The sequence below is a fragment of the Dermacentor variabilis genome, chromosome 4 (genome assembly GCF_050947875.1).
Source record: "Dermacentor variabilis isolate Ectoservices chromosome 4, ASM5094787v1, whole genome shotgun sequence".
In the NCBI taxonomy this organism is placed as follows: Eukaryota; Metazoa; Arthropoda; class Arachnida; order Ixodida; family Ixodidae; genus Dermacentor; species Dermacentor variabilis.
This window is the reverse complement of record NC_134571.1, coordinates 186,690,928-186,707,378: the sequence shown is the minus strand read 5'-3', so window position 1 is coordinate 186,707,378 and position 16,451 is coordinate 186,690,928. Positions and strand designations below refer to the sequence as shown.

At 45.9% G+C, this 16,451-nt stretch overlaps 1 long non-coding RNA gene across 1 annotated transcript; it reads left to right on the top strand.

Annotated features, from left to right (window-relative positions):
- Positions 1 to 1,259: 1,259 nt before the first annotated feature.
- On the top strand, positions 1,260 to 2,634 carry LOC142578099 (uncharacterized). The gene is made up of 2 exons (XR_012827166.1): positions 1,260 to 1,583; positions 2,366 to 2,634. It is a non-coding gene; the product is annotated as an uncharacterized LOC142578099 (long non-coding RNA).
- The last annotated feature ends 13,817 nt before the right edge of the window (positions 2,635 to 16,451 follow it).

Below are 16,451 nucleotides of genomic sequence, written 5' to 3'. Positions count from 1 at the left end.
TGATCTGCTGAACAAGATACATGCGTTTACATACATGCCACGGTAAATGCCAGAGCCCTATGGGCCCCGTAGAAGGGCTCTGCGTCAGCAGGTGTCTAGTGTGTTGGGACACCACGTACCCGAGCACACGAGGGTGGAACCCTCCCGCGTCTTACCGTGCGCGGCTTAGCCGTGTCCGGGGAAAAGGGGATCCTGGGGGTTGAGCCAATGCCGGGTGTTAGGACCTTTACGGCCCCTCGGCGGCGGCAACACACCCCGTTGGCCTGGCCTTCACGTAGACGGCCCTCCCCCCACACTGACCCATCCGGGGGAAATCGGCAGTTGCCTTTTCCTATCCTCCTCTCCAATCTTCGTCTTTCTCTCTAGCCTTTACGTCTTTCCTCTCTTCTTTTCACATCTTCTTACTTCCAACTTTCCTGGCAGGAATGGTTAACCCTGAGTGGTTAGCCTACCTAGGCTACGTCATATTCTTTTAAAGTGGTAACGTACCACTGGCGTTTGTTTCACATCTCCTGCAGCGTCTCCTTGTAGGACTCCATAGGGGGTGGCTTGCGTTGCTCCCGAAATCTCCACATATCCTTATGGCTAGTTCCTTCACCCCCTCCCTGATCGCCCTCAGAAAAAAGGGTGCACCAATGAACTGTTCCAGTTTTTTGGTGGACAAAAATTGGAGGACGCTTAAGCTTCGCCTTCAAGAGTGGAACGCGACAGCGTTGCCGTCGACCCGCCAAGGGGTGTAAGACAATGCGCTCAGACAGTGATCACTTACGAGGCGCCCCGCATCGGACTCTGCGCCCACCTGTCACGCGGTGAGCGTCGAGCAACGCAGCGTTCGGCGCGGCAACGAAACGCGCGCCTGAACAAACGGAACGAAGCAAAGAACTCGGTGTCTCGGAGGGGGAAACGATCTACGCCAGCCAAACGTCGTGATCGGCACGGGCAGAGAGATAGATAGATAGTAATCTAAAGAAAGGAACGGCGCTTGATTCTGCAACCCGTGTGGGAGCACGGCGAAGCGTCGTCAGGGGAGAGAGAGTCGGGGACGCGAGGCGCCTGGCACCGGTCCGCGCACAGCCCCAATGCGCGCGCGGCGCGCCACCTGTCGGGGCAGCGCCGTACATTGAGAGGAGGGGGTCTATTGTTTGCCGCAAGATGGCTCTGCGTGTGTGGTAAGCGCAGAAGAAATGTAGCGGAAACGTACTTCGCTATTCGTGTAAATGCGACTTCTGTAAGTTACATGCTCATAATTACCGATATAGACGAGGCAACCTAAAGTTTGCCCGCGCGGCACCAGCGCCGAATGCTCCCCTAGCGGACCGATGGAAGTTCCGAGGGTCGTCGCTGCGCCAGCATGCGCCCGTGTTCTGTACGGCAGGAGCGCTCGTGCGCGTGTTTTTTGCGATGCCGAGTGCGACCTCATCGGCCAGGAAAGGTGGCACGCAATACTGATGTGTTGTTCATTGCCACAGCAGCCTCGAAAACACGAAAGGTCGTAAGCCGCCCGTGAAGTTCTACAGATTTCCTGGGAAGTGGTACGAGAAGGACAGACGACAAGCATGGATAACTGCAGTGCGTCGAGTCAAGTAAGTCTCATACTTTCGCATTCGCGTGTAATATCTTGAAAGCGGAATAGTCATATGCCTGTTTTTACTGCACGGCCGTTTGTTTAGTCGTGTCGCGTTGTTGAATTGTGGTGGCATCCGCCGTTTGTTAGCGGTAAATGCATGCGTGTTGCGCCGCTAAGCTCTACGACGCGTGCTCGATTCCCAGCCACAGCGGCCGCATCTCGATAGGGGCAAAATGCAAGAACACCCTTGTTACCGTGTGCTTTGATTTTTATGCACGTTAAAGAACCCCCAGAGGTTAAAATTATTCCTGAGACTCCCCATTACAGCGGGCCTCATAATGATTTTGTGGTTTTGGCATGGTTTTGGCACTTAGAACCCCCGAATTTATTTGATTGCACTGTACCTTCCCTCACGATCGGCATGGACGAGCTCAAGAGAATTATTTCCCTTTTCCAAACGCTGCAACTTAAATTACTAGTTGTGCAGGTAACGAAAGGGGCCGCGCGCTACTTTTGTGTGGTAGCAGACCGTATGTAATGCAAGGCGCGGTCGTCGCGTGCGTCGGGAAGCGGCAGATCGGAAAGCAGCCGCTCGAGACGTGCGCGTTATGTTTGCTGTTTGGCCATGCTTTCTAAGTATCTAAGTGTGCAAGTATCATAACTTGTAGTGGTACCACTCTTGTAGAATAATATATGCACACAATCACAGGAACGTTACCTTTGCAAACATATTAATGGGAGTAATTTAATCCCCACAACAAATAGGCACACATACTGTTTCATTTATATGCGATGCAGATGGAAGCGGCGCCAAACAGACCAATGACAATCACAACAGTCTTCTCAGCAGTCAGCACCGCCGGGACATGTGCTTTCGTACTGCAGCGACACAGCTCTTGAGCAGCAGCAAGACACGTGTGAAACAGACTCCAGAACATGCCTTTGTGAAGTGACGGAACCGTCAAGAAGCAGCCCAATGGATCTGCAGTGATCGAGTAGTATGACAACAGAAGTTCCTGCTGCCAGTGTGACTTATGTTGTAATTGAAATAAAGGTGGCTAAATTTCTGAACATGGTGCGTACCTCTAACTCGACGTCGTCTACGATCTTGTCGGACACCTGTGACACGCACTTGGCTTTCGCTCTCACATCACCGTCCACAATTTGTTCAGCGCCGTACACGTTCGGAAGCAGACGCTCCCCTATCGTGAGGTTGCCGCCACGAAAAAAAGCTGTCGGCGTCGGCAACCTTCTTGAAACCGCACGGCAATCTTTGCATCGCTGTTGCGCAAACAGGCGATCTGCCGCCGTCGAAAACGGAGCGCCGTGAGAACGAGCAGCGAAGAAAAACGCGGACGGCACAATGTAAACAAAGCGGAGACTGCGCCACGACGCGACCGCGCTGCTTGGCGTTTCCACATTGGGGCGCTGTCAGGAGGCGCAGTAGCGCCGCCTGGCCATGGTTTTCTCGTCTATACACCGCAGTATAACTTTCTACGGCTCGTTTCTAAGGCAACACCGCATTCACTAGACGCGCTTTTGTACCGCTTTCAAGCATCGAACTCGTGGCTGAGTGGTAGCGTCTCCGTCTCACACTCCGGAGACCCTGGTTCGATTCCCACCCAGCCCATCTTGGAAGTTGCTTTTTATTTATGAAGTGCCTGCCATGATTTATCGCTCACGGCCAACGCCGCGGACGCCGACGCCGACACCCGACACCGACGCCGACGACACCGGCTTTTCTGCGACACGAGCTCCTTAACGCTATCGCGTTAAAAAGAATCTTTCCCTCGTATCCACGCCATTCATTCTGAAAAGCCAGATAAGCCAGTGCGCAAAACCTAACCATTACTTGTTTCGAAATCTCTTACTGAAGTTTTTGGTCCAGGTTATCAGGCGTCGAGGATGGCAAGCGGTGACTTCCTCTTGGAACTCCGCGATCAGAAGCAATTTGACAAACTCCTTAAATTATAGGAAGATTGGGGCGACTCAACTAGTTGCAACCCCGCACTGCACTATGAACACAACCCGCGGCGTTGTCTCGGACGATGATTTGCTGGAGCTCACCGAGGCTGAACTCTTGGAGGGCTTCAGTAAACAGAATGTTATCAATGTCAATGGAATTAAGATAAGGCGCGATGGCAAAGAAATCCATACCATGCACTTCATAATCACCTTCGGTTTAAGTGTCCTGCAGGGTACATCAAGTCAATAAAGGCAGGGTTCATCAAGCTTCGTGTTAGGCCATACGTGCCCAATCCCCTCAGATGTTTTAATTGCCAACGTTTTAGCCACAGTTTGCAGAGCTGCTGAGGCCGCCAAACATGTGCGAAATGCAGTGCCCAGGAACACACCTCTGAAGCTTGTGAGAATGCTCTCCACTGTGTAAACTGTGATGGGGAGCATTCCGCGTACTCGCGGTCGTGCCCATCCTGGAAAAAAGGAAAAAGAAATTGTGACCATAAAAGCAAACGAAAAGATAAGTTTCAAGGAGGCACGCAGGCGGGTATCCTACCTGCCTAAGAAGACATCCGGCGATGTGATCCGCCAGGGGGCGGCGACACAACGGCTTCCGGCAGCCGTCCGGCCCACACACAGTGAGCCGGCAGTGACGCCATCCGACCCCCTGGCGGCTACGGTTTGTGCTGTTCCGCCACTCGAGAAGAATGGACCATCAACCTTCGAGCAGGTGGCCTCAAAGGTCTCGTCCAACGTACCGAGGCCTTCACGTCAAACATACCACTCGGAAGAGCGCGTGTCCAGCGCCTCGCAAGAGGCAATGGACACAACGACCAGCCAGACGGCGCCACCACCGCCTGAGGAGCAACGAGCCTCTCTCGATTGCTTCTCGACAAATAGTCACATCGATAAAAATCACGTCATGGCGCCTGGAAAGGGCCCATGAAATAATCTTCGGCTCTTAAACACACAGCACTAAATACATCTATCATAATGGATACACAAATACTACAATGGAATGTTAGAAGTCTTCTTCATAACCTTGGCGATATTAAATAACTCCTACACATGCATAATGACAAGTTGCTGTGTCTTCAAGAGACATCTAAAACGCACACAAACTTTCTTCGTCAGTACGCCATCTTCCGAAAAGACCGTGACGAGGATAACACCTCGTGCGGTGGTGTAGAAATCCTTGCAAACAAGTCTGTAGCTTGTCGCCACGTAGTCTTAAAGACACCCCTTGAAGCAGTGTCAGTTAGAGGCGTTCTATTCAATCAGTTGGTAACCTGTCCATTCTATATATGTACCCCGAAACTATCACCTAAAAAAACGGATTTCTATAACCTTATAAATCAGCTCCAGGAACCCTACATATTTAAGGGTAGTTTAAACGCCCACAACACGCTATAGGGAGACGCGCGATGTGATGCAAGAGGTCGACTCATTGAAAATTTCCTGTTTACATCGGGTGCCTGCCTGTTTAATAAGCAGGAGCCAACATATTACAGCATCCAACAAATTCATAATCATCCATAGACTTAGCAATATGATCTGCTTCTATTCTGCATCATCTGGAATGGAATGTGGTTAATAATCCTCTTGGAAGTGACCACATCCCTATAACCTTAAGCTTCATAATGCAGCATGACAACTATCCCTGTGTTTCCATTTCGAATTTAGCATAGGCTGACTGGGAGCATTTTAAAGAATCAATTCATTTATCACCCATTTTATAAAGAATTTTAGTATAGATGATGCTGTTGCATATTTTACCGCTTTTATAATTGATACTGCTGAAAAGTTTATCCCGCAAACGAAAGGTGGTTCACTTAAAAGACGTGTTCCCTGGTGGAACGAAGACTGTAGAGAGGCGCGAAAGAGACAGAACAAGGCATGCGGCGTATTGCGCAGATCGCCAAATGCGGAAAATCAAGTTCAATTTAAACAAATAAAATCACAGGGAAGGCGGACACGACGCCAGGCAAAGAGAGAAAGCTGGGCAATGTTCCTCTCACGTGTACATTCTTACACGCAGGAGGCGAAAACGTGGAATGGCTTAAGAGCGCTAAAAGGGCAACAAATCCATCCGTTGCCTCTGGTGAACAACCAAATGAATACCTTGCAAGACCAGGCAGACTCTCTTGGGGATCACATTTAGCATCTGTCGAGCTCAATCAATTATTCTGAACTTTTCCTTAAATACAAACAAATAGAAGAACTTAAACTAGTCTTACGTAAATTCAGACAGAACGAACCGTACAACCGGCCTTTCAGTATTGCCGAGTTGAGAGCTGCCTTGAACACATGCAAAAGCACTGCACCGGGACCTGTCAGGGTTATGTACGACATGATCAAAAACTTACACACTAAAACACAAGTTACACTTCACGCAGTTTTCAACACTGTTTGGGCTGCCGAATACCCTCCATCCGCATGGAAAGAAGCGGTTGTGGTCCCTGTTTTGAAGCAAGGTAAAGGCCCTTCATTGGCGGCAAGTTATCGCCCGATAGCACTTACAAAATGCCTGTGTAAGCTTTTTGAAAAAAAAATGATTAACCGTAGACTCATACATTTCCTTGAACTCAGCAATATACTTGATCCTTGTCAGTGCGGCTTCAGAGAATGGCGGTCCACAACTGATCATCTTGTGCTCATTGAAGGATATATTCGTGATCCATTCGTACATAAGCAGTTTTTCTTTTCAATATTCCTCGACATGGAGACGGCGTATGACACAGCACGGCGTTACGTGATCTTGCGACACTTGTGGGAAATGGGCTTTCGTGGAAATATGCTAAACATAATAGAAAGCTATTTGTCGACTCGTATCTTCTGCGTGAAAGTCGGCAACGTATTGTCCCGAACTATTATGCAAGAAAGTGGTGTACCACAGGGAGGCGTGCTTAGCTGCACGCTCTTTATCGTGAAGATGAACACGCTTCGGCTTCCTTACCACCAGCCATTCTTTATTCCGTCTACGTAGACGACATTCAAATAGGCTTCAAATCCTGTAACTTCGCAGAGAGACAGGTACAGCAGGGCTTGAACAAGGTATCGAAGAGGGCAGTCAAAAATGTATTTAGAATCAACCCCACAAAAGCTCTTGTATTCTTTTTACAAGAAAGAGAGGCCTGGTTCCAGATCCGTGTGTGGAACTGTATGGAGAACAAACGCCTGTCAACAAAGAACATAAATTTCTAAGTATTATACTTGACTCCAGGCTTACTTTCATTCCACACATTAAACATCTTAAAGCAAAATATCTAAAGACAATGAACTTGCTGAAGATTCTATCCCACACAACATGGGGTAGCGACAGGAAGTGTTTGATGAATCTTTATAAGAGCCTAATGCGATCATGATACGATCATGGTTCTACATAGACGCTTCCAAGTCAGATACCGGGGTGTCCTATGCAGCGGTCAGTCCATCCTTCGCGGAATATCATGTACTGCATGCTGAAACAAGTATATTTAGGGCCCAGGCCTACGCACTATTGTCGGCTGTGAAGCATATGAGTAAATCGAAACTGCAAAAAGCAGTTATATATACAGACTAAGTGTCGTGAAGGCCTTGATGTCGTTCTGTAATCACAACAATCCAGTACTCAATGAACTCTATTCCATCCTGTGTAAAGCTTATATATCCAACCAGCATGTCATTATATGCTGGGTGCCTGGCCATGGGGTATCCAGGATAATGTTCTGGCGGACGAGATGGCCACGTTAACTGCATTGCAAGCTATTAAACCTACCGTTGCTGTCCCTACCACAGATATGCGGACTTTCTTACGAAGGAAACTGCGAAGCCACTGGCAACGCTTGTGGGACGCGGAAATAAATAATAAGCTGCACGTGATAAAGCCACAGTTAGGTTTTTTGCCCTCCGTAACAAAATCACGGCGAACAGATGTCCTGTCGTCTCAGAATAGGACACACATTTGGGACCCATAATTGTCTACTTTCTGGAAATGAACCTCCAAACTGTGGTAGATGCGGGCAGAGGCTGACCGTGCTCCACGTAATACTGGAGTGTCGTCAAGCCGAAGCTGAGAGAAAGAAACATTTTCCTGGCATACCGCTATTGCACCCCAATACACCCTGCTGATTCTCGGCAAAGAACCGCTTTTTAACGCCAAAGCGGTCCTCGGTTTCTCGAGTGATGTTTTCCTGCATTTTATTAGTCCCATACATTCTTAGCGCTTCCTCTCTTCAGAGTTTGCGGCTGCGATAGCAGTATTGTAGAGCACATACCTCCAGGCCCTTGTGTCTCAAGGGCTCTGGTGAGGCCGTAGTGCTGTGGCCAGCCTTTGATTCTGACATGTTTTGTACATCATATTATTTTCGCTATGTACTTTAAGGTTGATAGTACATGTCATTAGTCATCGCCATAATCTTATTACACGTAGATTTTACGCACTTTCCAATGACTATTTTTAGGCCCCTTTACCGCCACGTCACATGAACTTCATAGAATCCATCACTCCACTGCGAAATCACTAACACATGCGTGGCGCTCTTTGGCCATACCTGGCCCTTGCACCAATAAAAAGCACTAATTCGTTCACAGCCGTACGGGGCTTGGGTGCGGCACAAAAGCCACGAAAGTGCCATAGCGTCCTATGTCGTCGCGCGATCACATGTCAAACCTAAACTGTACGAAACTACTACGCATCCGAAAACACAGAGATTCAAAACCGAAATTCGCGCCATGCTTTGTTGAATGAATACGTACAAGTCACGCACTTAGCCAGCGCTTTCTGTAAACTTAATATATTGTCACGTAGTGGTGACGTTGAAGAACACAGTAGCACCACTGTGAACGACAAAACTAAATTTTATTGGGCGAACCTGTGCCCACAAAACAGGCTACACTTATAGCACAACGATAGCGGCGAACACAGTCGGCGATCGTCGAAAATCTGGTCAGCGGGTCAAGAGCGTCGGCTTTCATACAACAGTCGTCGAATGTTCCAGACTAATCGTTGGGACCCGCGTGCCTTCCACAAAGTTCTACACTATTCGCGTCGCGCATACATGCAATAAGATGACACAAGTTGCGGTGAAAGACAGTGTACGGAACCATCGATAACATTCCAGAAACTTCTTTTACATGCAGGCGCGTCCTGCGCTGTGCGATAACATTTGTTAGGTGGCGAAACGTGGTCGCCCGATAAAGATAAGTACGCGTGTCAATACCCCCCTCTTAAATAGCATCGACCCGATGCTGCATACAAACGAAAGTAAACAAAACACCCGTAGCGAAGAAAACAACAAAACAAAATAAAGAAGTTCGTCAGCGTGCGTAAAAGGGTTTCAGACGCACCACGTGGACCACTTCAGATCGTGCGCGGCGCCGCTGTGAATGCGAAATTCCGTCTGGCACGACCTCATAGTCCAGGGCGCCAATACGTCGAATGACCTTGTAGGGTCCGAAATAGCGGCGCAATAGTTTCTCACTCAGTCCTCGTCGGCGTATCGGGGTCCAAACCCAAACACGGTCGCCGGGTTGGTACTCGACGAAGCGTCGTCGGAGGTTGTAGTGTCGGCTGTCGGTCCTCTGTTGGTTCTTGATCCGTAGGCGGGCGAGCTGTCGGGCTTCTTCGGCGCGCTAGGGACGTCAAGGTTCTATTCGTCAGTGACGTGGGGCAGCATGGCGTCGAGCGTCGTCGTCGGGTTCCTGCCGTAAACCAGCTTAAACGGCGTGATCTGTGTTGTTTCTTGCACCGCCGTGTTGTACGCAAAGGTTACGTACGGCAGGACCGCGTCCCACGTCTTGTGTTCGACGTCGACGTACATTGCTAGCATGTCGGCGAGGGTCTTGTTCAGGCGCTCCGTGAGACCATTCATCTGCATGGTAGGCAGTTGTCCTCCAGTGGCTTGTCTGGCTGTACTGCAGAATCGCTTGGACGAGCTCCGCTGTAAAAGCAGTTCCTCGTTCCTCCACTTATAGCACAACGATAGCGGCGAACACAGTCGGCGATCGTCGACAATCTGGTCAGCGGGTCAAGCGCGTCGGCTTTTATACAACAGTCGTCGAATGTTCCAGACTAATCGTTGGGACCCGCGTGCCTTCCACAAAGTTCTACACCATTCGCGTCACGCGATGAAATCTGATAGCATAAGGTTCGGTGACAACAGACAACGGGATAGAAACATCGATAACTTTCCAGAAACTTCGGATGCATGCAGGCGCGTCCCGCGCTGTGCGATAACATTAGTTAGGTGGCGAAACGTGGTCGCCCGATAAAGATAAGTACGCGTGTCAATATACACATGGCCTTCATAAAGCCATCAGGCATGCGTTCTTTAATGACAACGCATAAGGCGACCTGCACTTGTTTTCAGCTCTTTCAATAGTAATTCTGCTGGCCACATTGACGAGTAGCAACAGGGCGGCGTCCACGGAGGAAGGAAACTAAGGAGAGGCCCTACCCCCCCGCGCGCTACGAGAAAAGTGTGGCGGAAATGACGTAGTAGGTTCTCATTTTTGCTGCTTTTTTATTTTTATTTCTATTTATTTATTTATTTTATTTTTTATTTTATTTTATTTATATATATTTTTTTTTTATTATTATTTTTTGCTGTATGGCCACGCCTTTTGGGCCACAATGGCGGCGTTGTTATGGTTTTGAGCGCTCACACTTGTTGGTCTGGTAGATTTCGTGCCGTGGCAAAGGTGCTGTGTGGGCGGGTTTGCGTTAGTCACCGTGTCTTGTTGCGCTGTGTTACCTGCACCGTCCTCTGCCGGATGTCGCTGTGGCCATGTGGGACAGGAAGAGCTAAAGCTCGTGAAATGAACTCGCATATGTAACGCTGTACGCAATGTACCGCGCCACGGCACTGACAACGGACGAAGGAATATCCGCGGAAAATTTTGCCTCCACTTCAGCGGAATCATGCTAACGTGCCATCGCAGACCGAAACCGATGCGTTTCAGAATCTGTACAGTGAACGCCTTGCAGGTCAGTGATTCCTGCTTTTGACAGCGCATGTTGCATTTGCGGCACGTAGAACGTGCGTTATTCAAGAATGCATAATCCTAGTTTCAGAACTTCGTGTTTAGTAACAACTTGCTTTTGTGCATATTAAAACACGTGTTGCTCAACTGTTGCTTGTTTCTCGCATTACTCGCCACAGCGCCGACTCTTCTAGGCAGAGCACGTTCGAGGGTCATGCACACCTGCACAGGTGTACCACAATTAATACACACGTGCTGATAGAGATTTACCCAGAATATGTGCATTTTGCTGCCCTCGACATCGACATTTTCACAAGCTGCACGCCTGCTTTATACCAACATGTAGTATTTCATGACCTAGATTGGCACGTCGATGTGTACAGTAACCGTTAAAGCGCTGCATTCATGTAACGGCGCACCATACAGAGAAGCACACGGGTCTACTAATTTTTTTTTAAAAAAAGCTACCAATATTTTACAAACTATTTGGAAGGCATTCATGGCATGTACAAGTGGAAGTGAAATTTCAAAGTGCACAAAGAGCAAGAAATGCACAATCCTCGCGAGCCAGTTTGCATAATGAGTTTATTAAGCAAGTTCTCCAAATTGCGTCTTTGTCTAATACGATTTGAGCGTAGAGAAAAAAAAAACATTAGTTTAATTCGGTCACCTTTTCTATAGGCACTTGTGACTGGCAACTATAAAAGTTTGCACACCCTGTGTCTTAAGTCCAGAAAAGGTTTGTTTATCTTCAAGCCTTTCATGGGAGGGGTTAAAGATTATCATTTAAATACAACATAGCAAATGCAAACCACTGAATCAACAAGTTGAATGTAAGGAGTTCTGCGCCATATAAATGGGACTAATCTAATAAGGAATATACGCATAAGATACTGCTGTGTATTGGTATGAATCAAAGAGAAAGGCGTGGCAATTGTATTCATATAATCAGTTCAATAGAACACTTAAACCATGCAGTAAAAATGTTGTGCATTAAAACAACTTAGATTGGCAACACAATCCGTTCTTTTCATCCATTTTTATTTCCCTTTCTTATTCATGCACATCAATTAAGTGTTGATTTCTCCTATGCTTCAATTTCTTTTGGTTTCCTACCATTTTAACTAGCAGACATTGAGCCCCTGGATAAAAAATGTTTTAATATGCTGCTGTCACGTGACAAAATCACCTCAAATTATGTGACCGTGTTGGACAATGCCTAATGGAACTAATGTGTGTTTTGTTTATTTCTTATATTGTGTTGGAGAAAGGAAACGTTCAAAGAAGCAACTCGCACCACAAGATAAATGCGTATGAAATTGTATACGTCCCATACAACAGCAGCATCTTCTAGCAATAGCCCGATATATTATTTTTTGCAGACTTGCGGAAGCTCTTCTTAAGTGCACCAGTTTCTTCCTTGCTTTTTTTCCACTATGGTTTTTCAAGTGTGAATTATTCTTCCTAAGGCTATCAGAAATATCTGACAGGCACTTATAACTAGATACCACGGATAGTAGATGATGACTGATGCAATGAGGAAAAGGTTCTTCTAGGTATTGGTCAGTCGGAGTTCTTTATTTTTAGCATGGGATAAAAATGTGTTTAATGGAGCCCATTTTAAGGCAAAATGATTTCCTGGTACAGGATTGAAACGTCAGCAAACTGCCGTATATCCATGGCCATGTTATGGACACTGTTATTAACAAATAGCAGATCGAAAAGAGAGGCACGCACAGAACATGTCAGAATACTCAACTGTATAGTAGCGCATGAGTTTGTGGCAACACAAATTAAACACACATTGTTGTTTACAAAAACAGTATGCTTCATCAAAACGCTGAAGTCCATTTCTCAGTATTAGTTTCAACTTCAGTAGCTAATCCATTATTTCATTTTTTATACCCTCAGTGCTTTCACATTGCATAGGGGAATGTTTTTAGACACTTGTAAACAAAAACAATAGACGGAAGTGTGATATAGGAACAATCTTGCAATTAACAAGAACATTTCAAGATGCATGTATGAAGAACAGTGAATGCAGGGCTAATGAAGCACTAAATAACGCCACTGGTGTATACGCATTGGAACATCAGCAAAGTCAAAACTTGATGAAAAGATAAGCAGGAAAATGAGAAAAAAAAACACCTTGAAGGTTTCAGTACACATTCAACACAAACACATATTTGGCATTACCTTGACTGGAAAAATTGAAATGACGTCATTACTTTCCTTAGTAAATAAAATGTTGCAACAAAATTTTATCGCCCTTTAAATTTATTTATTTATTTATTTATTTATTTAAAATACCTTACAGGCCCCTTTAAGGGCATTGGGTAAGGGGGGACACAAAGTAAGTGTTTCAACAGGAGTAAATAATATAAACATCAATACAGGCTTTCACAAGATAAGTAAAGCAGTACAGGAGTAGAGAATATAAATATCTATACATGCATTCACAAGATAAGTAAAGCGAAGTTCAATAAATGTTTGTCTAGGCTAAGCTTTAGAGAGCGTAAACACAGTAATATACTCATGCTCACAAAAATATAAAAATACAAGTGTAAAAACAGCGAAGGAAAGCAGGTCAATAACATCCTTATACAATGTTTCTACAGACCCGCCGTGGTTGCTCAGTGGCTATGGTGTTGGGCTGCTGAGCACGAGGTCGCGGGATCGAATCCCGGCCACGGCGGACGCATTTCGATGGGGGCGAAATGCGAAAACACCCGTGTGCTTAGATTTAGGTGCACGTTAAGAACCCCAGGTGGTCAAAATTTCCGGAGTCCTCCACTACGGCGTGCCTCATAATCAGAAAGTGGTTTTGGCACGTAAAACCCCAAATATTATTAATGTTTCTACAGGAAATTCAGCAATTCTTCGCGAAAAGCGCCACGATCTGTTATGCTCGCCATGTTATCAGGAAGGCTGTTCCATACGGTTATGACACGTGGCAGTGCTGATGCGTTAAATGACAGTGTATTACCGAATATGCGCATGAAACTATGGCTATTGTTAAGGCGACGTGACGTGCGCGCTGGTACTTCAAGCGGCAACACATGAGCTCGATTACCGTGGACGTATCTATGGAAAAGGCAAAGGAGACTTATCGTGCGACGAGTTTCAAGTGGCTGGAGCGAAATATCTGCTTTGATCTTGGTCACGCTGCAAGTTCTGTCGTAGTTACTTGTGATGAAGCGCGATGCCCTGTTCTGAATTTTTTCTAGCATATCAACTAAATAATTTTGATGTGGTGACCATACTGATGACGCAAATTCTAACTGTGGGCGAACAAAAGTCTGATATGCTAATTTACGAACTGTAGCAGGGGATTTTCGCAAGTTCCGTCGAAGATAACCCAGAGTTTTCGAAGCTTTTGCGCAGATAGCCGTTATATGTGTACTCCAGGAAAGATGAGTTGTGAGTTCAATGCCAAGGTACTTGTAGGACAATGTCGGAGGTACGGCGGTGTTATTTAGGACGTAGGAAAAGTGAGAGTTTGAATGTTTACGCGAGAAGGACATAACTTTACATTTGTCTGAGTTCAGGGTCATCTGCCACGTACTGCACCAGAAACTGACAAGGTTAAGGTCGTTCTGCAATACTAAATGGTCATCAGATGTTTTTATTGTACGGTATAATATGCAATCGTCGGCGAAAAGCCTTATCTGCGATGATATGTTTTGTGGAAGGTCATTAATGAAAATTAAGAAAAGAAGAGGACCAAGGACACTGCCTTGCGGTACGCCAGATGTAACGTCAGAAGTAAGCGATGAGTGGTTATTAACAACAGTGAACTGTTGCCGCAAGGAGAGAAAGTTCCGGAGCCAAGATAAAGTTAATGAATCCAGCAGGAGCGCGGATATTTTTGAGATGAGGCGACAATGAGCGACACGATCAAATGCTTTGGAAAAATCTAAGAATACACAGTCAGTCTGCTGTTTGTTATTCATGCTGGAATGTAATTCTGTTGTAAATTCAAGCAACTGAGTTTCACAAGATAAGCCTTTTCTGAATCCATGCTGGTTAAAATAAAAAAAAAAGTTATTTGATTCTAAATGGCGGTAGATATGCGATGCTATGATATGTTCCAGTAGTTTTCAGCAGATGCATGTTAATGAGATGGGACGGTAATTTCGCGGAGAGTACTTGTTATCCCCCTTGAATACAGGGATAACCTTTGCGATTTTCCAGTCCAGGGGTAGTTCGCCAGATGCTAAGGATTTCCTAAAAATATGACACAAAGTTTGGCTTGAAATTGTAACGGTATTTTTAGTATTTTGGAGTTGATATTGTCTATACCGGAAGATGTGGATAATTTCAGATTATTTATTAAAGACGAAATGCCATCTGCTGTAATATCTATTGGATCCATAAAAGGATATTCAAAGTCGGGAACTATGGGAACAGTGGAACAGTCTTCCTGTGTAAAAACAGGAAGACTGTTGAGTCAGTTTTGTGAACATTGGGCGCACTTGACTGCTGTGGAAACTCTGAGTTGTCTCTTTTCCGACATGATAGAGGCGTACATTCAAATAACATTCTGCTACACTTCTTAAAAGATGGACATAATGATTCTCCAGTGGAGAATTATCAAACATGTGCGAGTGTAGCTCTGCAAACAGCTCTCTTTGCTGCAGTGATTCAAGCACTTGGTGTACTAAGTCCTGCAATAGTGTTTTTGATGACAATTTTTTCATATGCACAGCCCATCGAAGAAGAGATTCTGATTTTTGGCAAATTGAAATGACACTCTTTGATGGGTAGTGAAGCCTTCCTCTGCTCTTTCTTTGTATAAATGCAGTGTCTGCTGTTCCAGGTGTACTAAACAATGCCGCTGTGCACTGCCTTCACATCAGCTTTTGGCCCAGCTTGTATGCCACGTAGCCAGCGACGTAGGCCACAACCCGACTCCCAAAATCACTGATTTTTTCCAGTGATGCAGAGTAATCATGTTCACTGGCTATTTGTCTCTGCTCAACCACCGACTCCTCGGTCAAAAGCTGCGTCCTCTGTATGCTTGCATTCTCCACATCGGTTGGTGAACGTCTTATGGCTGAACTGCATGACAATATTGTAATACTGTCCAGGACATGACAATTTCCCGAGACATCAGAAAGTTCATTTTGGACTGTCACTTTCTTGAGTGCTGCCTGAAACTGCTTTGATGTGGGGTTGTCGTTGTGACCGCCATGTGCTCTAATTAAACCAAAAAGTAATTCCAAATGGTCCTGGCAAATCTTGTGCACTGGAATGTACTGTAGTACTTTCTTTTCAACAAGGAAATTATACATGGCTATCGCACTCTTCATGCATATAATAAATCCCAAGAACCCAGTCTTCCGCTCTGTTTCTATCAAGTTTCTTATATTTACAGACTCTTTCAAAACAGAAAGGTACTGTACTGCAGTATTAAACATATCTTTTACATTATTTATATTTTCTTTGCATAGTGGCTTCTTCCACTCTCTTTGATTCATACTGCGGGAATCCAACAAATCAAAGAGGTTGTTGACAATGACTAAAAATTCCTCGTTTGGTTCTGTATTGGCAAACCCTTCCACGTGCATGATCCTGCATTCAGCAAGTGCCGTCGCCACGGACAGGCTCATCACTTGGGCTGCCAGGCGAACCTTCGTCGGTTGGCTTTGCCACTCAATATGAGCCGTTCGCAACTTGTTTGCCAAATGGACACCCTCATTTTCTTGCAAATTGTGCAGCTTCTCCACATTAGCCCAGGATACGACCCTTCCATCTTGGTTGATAAAGTATTTGTGATGAGCAAGAGCATTCCTCACCAACTTCAGCATATGGCAGGGATCTAAAAAGGCTGCAACTGGTTCTTTGGTTGCTGGGTGCTGGAAGGTTGTTTGCAGATTGTCAATATCTGTAAAATTGCAGCCAAGCTCTTGAAGCATTGCTATGTTTGCTGGTGCACCATCACGAGTTATTGAGACAACCA